At 37.2% G+C, this 4,822-nt stretch overlaps 1 non-coding gene across 1 annotated transcript; it reads left to right on the forward strand.

Moving 5' to 3' along the window:
* Nucleotides 1–1,474: 1,474 nt before the first annotated feature.
* trnak-cuu (transfer RNA lysine (anticodon CUU)) lies at nt 1,475–1,548 on the forward strand. The gene has a single exon. It is a non-coding gene; the product is annotated as a tRNA-Lys (tRNA).
* Nucleotides 1,549–4,822: the final 3,274 nt, after the last annotated feature.

The following is a 4,822-nucleotide window of genomic DNA, read 5'->3' on the forward strand; positions in this document are numbered from 1 at the left end:
CAGAGCAAAGTCTTAGCTTAAAAGACTCCTTATTAAAGGATACTTCAGAGCAAATACATTCCATAGAGTTCATACACACCAAGCAAACATCAACGGCTGATCAGAATATTATATATATATTAAACCCATCAATTTGTCTAGATTATATAGCTAAACTAGAATGGAAAACTGCAAGAGACTGAATCCCTAACCAATGACAAGCGTGTGTTTGATCTTCTTGCGAAAGAATTGGACAACATGGTTCAGGGTGTTTTTGTTCACGGAACTTGTGCTCTAAACATTAAAGGTAAAACTTATTCTGTAATCTCATCATTTTCTCAGACCTAGGTTGTTTTCATACAAGAGGGTTTTACTTCTCATGAAACATATTTCTTGCATTCTAACATTTCTATTGTGATGGGAAGTTATAAGGAAGAAGCCCGGCTAGCTCAGTTCGGTAGAGCATGAGACTCTTAATCTCAGGGTCGTGGTTTCGAGCCCCACGTTGGGCTATGGATCTTTTGAGATTCGGAATTGAGCACCAGCATGCAGAGCAAAGTCTTAGCTTAAAAGACTCCTTATTAAAGGATACTTCAGAGCAAATACATTCCATAGAGTTCACACACACCAAGCAAACATCAACGGCTGATCAGAATGTTATATATATATTAAACCCATCAATTTGTCTAGATTATATAGCTAAACTAGAATGGAAAACTGCAAGAGATTGAATCCCTAACCAATGACAAGCGTGTGTTTGATCTTCTTGCGAAAAAATTGGACAACATGGTTCAGGGTGTTTTTGTTCACGGAACTTGTGCTGAAAACATTAAAGGTAAAACTTATTCTGAAATCTCATCATTATCTCAGACCTAGGTTGTTTTCATACAAGAGGGTTTTACTTCTCATGAAACATATTTCTTGCATTCTAACATTTCTATTGTGATGGGAAGTTATAAGGAAGAAGCCCGGCTAGCTCAGTTCGGTAGAGCATGAGACTCTTAATCTCAGGGTCGTGGTTTCGAGCCCCACGTTGGGCTATGGAGCTTTTGAGATTCAGAATTGATCACCAGCATGCAGAGCAAAGTCTTAGCTTAAAAGACTCCTTATTAAAGGATACTTCAGAGCAAATACATTCCATAGAGTTCACACACACCAAGCAAACATCAACGGCTGATCAGAATATTATATATATATTAAACCCATCAATTTGTCTAGATTATATAGCTAAACTAGAATGGAAAACTGCAAGAGATTGAATCCCTAACCAATGACAAGCGTTGGTTTGATCTTCTTGCGAAAAAATTGGAAAACATGGTTCAGGTTGTTTTTGTTCACGGAACTTGTGCTCAAAAACATTAAAGGTAAAATGTATTCTGTAAACTGATCATTACCTCAGACCTAGGTTGTTTTCATACAAGAGGGTTTTACTTCTCATGAAACATATTTCTTGCATTCTAACATTTCTATTGTGATGGGAAGTTATAAAGAAGAAGCCCGGCTAGCTCAGTTCGGTAGAGCATGAGACTCTTAATCTCAGGGTCGTGGGTTCAAGCCCCACGTTGGGCTATGGAGCTTTTGAGATTCGGAATTGAGCACCAGCATGCAGATCAAAGTCTTAGCTTGAAAGACTCCTTATTAAAGGATACTTCAGAGCAAATACATTCCATAGAGTTCACACACACCAAGCAAACATCAACGTCTGATCAGAAAATTATATATATACTGAACCCATCAATTTGTCTAGATTATCTAGCTTAACTAGAATGGAAAACTGCAAGAGATTGAATCCCTAACCAATGACAAGCGTTGGTTTGGTCTTCTTGCGAAAGAATTGGACAACATGGTTCAGGGTGTTTTTGTTCACGGAACTTGTGCTGAAAACATTAAAGGTAAAACTTATTCTGTAATCTGATCATTATCTCAGACCTAGGTTGTTTTCATACAAGAGGGTTTTACTTCTCATGAAACATATTTCTTGCATTCTAACATTTCTATTGTGATGGGAAGTTATAAGGAAGATGCCAGGCTAGCTCAGTTCGGTAGAGCATGAGACTCTTAATCTCAGGGTCGTGGTTTCGAGCCCCACGTTGGGCTATGGAGCTTTTGAGATTCGGAATTGAGCACCAGCATGCAGATCAAAGTCTTAGCTTAAAAGACTCCTTATTAAAGGATACTACAGAGCAAATACATTCCATAGAGTTCACACACACCAAGCAAACATCAACGGCTGATCAGAATATTATATACATATTGAACCCATCAATTTGTCTAGATTATCTAGCCTAACTAGAAAGGAAAACTGCAAGAGATTGAATCCCTAACCAATGACAAGCGTGTGTTTGATCTTCTTGCGAAAGAATTGGACAACATGGTTCAGGCGGTTTTTGTTCACGGAACTTGTGCTCAAAAATATTAAATGTAAAACTTATTCTGTAATCTCATCATTATCTCAGACCTAGGTTGTTTTCATACAAGAAGGTTTTACTTCTCATGAAACATATTTCTTGCATTCTAACATTTCTATTGTGATGGGAAGTTATTTGGAAGAAGCGCCAGCTCAGTTCGGTAGAGCAGTGATTCTCAAATTGGGGTACGCGTACCCCTGGGGGTACTTGAAGGTACTCCAGGGGGTACTTGAGATTTTTTTTAAATATATTTAAAATAAGCATCCATTCAAAAATCCTTGAAAAATTGTTATTTAACATATATTCAATAAAATATAAGTGTAAGTTCATGAACTAAATTTTATATTCAGTAGGCTTTTCAATTTAATTATCCTAAAAAAACAGAGTCTCCCCCATACCGATGGTTTGACCCAACCTGGCACACGCCACCTGTCATCACCTGTCATCACCTGCCTTGAAAACTTCAAAAATGGAGTCGAGTTGAAGTGCAGCAGCAATGCTGCTGAAACACGGAGGGACAAGTACCAAAGATGGCGAAACCAGAGCAGAGAGCCTTCTCTAAACAACACCGTGAGAGCTAGTGCTTCTTCGGAGGGGCGCTAAAATGGAAAAGTTTTCCGTTGTGAAGGTAATGATTCATAACAATAAGTCTGCGTCTCTACCGGTACCCTTTCAAAATAAAAGCATGTAATACAAAAGCGGAAATTAAATTGTATGACCCTAAAGCGAGCAAATATGTCACAATAAAATAACAGAAAGACACTTCAATAATATTAACAATAACATAGATTGGGTTATTTACACTTTATGTTTTTTCTGTGGGGAGAGATTAGCCAGCAGTGGCATTAAGCCACCACATCTTCAGCGGTATCTCCAGACAAAACATGAAAGTCATGTTGGTAAGCCACCTGAGTTTTTTAAGAGGAAACTTTCTGAATTCAGGTCATCTCAAGACACGATGCGAAAAGCCTCCCCAAAACCCGGAAACAAGCTACCTGTCAGTATTCTTTTCAATCCTTAAAGAAGATATTTTAAGATGATGAATATTAAAAAAATATGTTTTGAGCTAATCTTTTATTTAAAACTAAGTTAATGATTTATTTTTTGGGAAGAAGTGTTTAGCTATAATTAAGTTCATGAGTTCAGTTTGAGAACATATCTTTATTATGATCCCAAAAGAGGTCACTTTAAGTTGATAATTATTTTGAGGTGCACAAATCTTTATTTATATTGAGATAATAATAAAAGTCTTTAGTTATTTTATATCTTTTTATTTCGTAATAGTTCAAGAGAGACCACTACAAATGAGCAATGTTATGGACATTGATGGAGTTTTAAATTTGAATGTGTCTAGTTACAAGGCTTAATACATCACATTACATCTTTCTTTCAACCAAAAATACTTTGCGCTGGTTAGGGGGTACTCGGCAGAATTTTTTCTTCGAAGGGGGTACTTCACTGAAAAAAGGTTGAGAACCACTGCGGTAGAGCATGACACTTTTAATCTCAGGGTCGTGGGTTCGAGCCCCACGTTGGGCTATGGAGATTTTAAGGTTAGGAATTGAGCACCAGCATGCAGATCAAAGTCTTATCTTAAAAGACTCCTTATTAAAGGATACTTCAGCGCAAATACATTCCATAGAGTTCACACACACCAAGCAAAAATCAACGTCTGATCAGAAAATTATATATATATTGAACCCATCAATTTGTCTAGATTATCTAGCTTAACTATAATGGAAAACTGCAAGAGATTGAATCCCTAACCAATGACAAGCGTGTGTTTGATCTTCTTGCGAAAGAATTGGACAACATGGTTCAGGCGGTTTTTGTTCACGTAACTTGTGGTCAAAAATATTAAAGATAAAACTTATTCTGTAAACTGATCATTACCTCAGACCTAGGTTGTTTTCATACAAGAGGGTTTTACTTCTCATGAAACATATTTCTTGCATTCTAACATTTCTATTGTGATGGGAAGTTATTTGGAAGAAGCGCCAGCTCAGTTCGATAGAGCATGACACTTTTAATCTCAGGGTCGTGGGTTCGAGCCCCACGTTGGGCTATGGAGCTTTTGAGATTCGGAATTGAGCACCAGCATGCAGATCAAAGTCTTAGCTTAAAAGACTCCTTATTAAAGGATACTTCAGAGAAAATACATTCCATAGAGTTCACACACACCAAGCAAACATCAACGGATGATCAGAAAATTATATATATATTGAACCCATCAAATTGTCTAGATTTTCTAGCCTTACTAGAATGGAAAACTGCAAGAGATTGAATCCCTAACCAATGACAAGCGTTGGTTTGATCTTCTTGCGAAATAATTGGACAACATGGTTCAGGTTGTTTTTGTTCACGGAACTTGTGCTCAAAAACATTAAAGGTAAAATGTATTCTGTAAACTGATCATTACCTCAGACCTAGGTTGT

This window comes from Platichthys flesus, chromosome 20 (assembly GCF_949316205.1).
Source record: "Platichthys flesus chromosome 20, fPlaFle2.1, whole genome shotgun sequence".
Classification (NCBI taxonomy): domain Eukaryota; kingdom Metazoa; phylum Chordata; class Actinopteri; order Pleuronectiformes; family Pleuronectidae; genus Platichthys; species Platichthys flesus.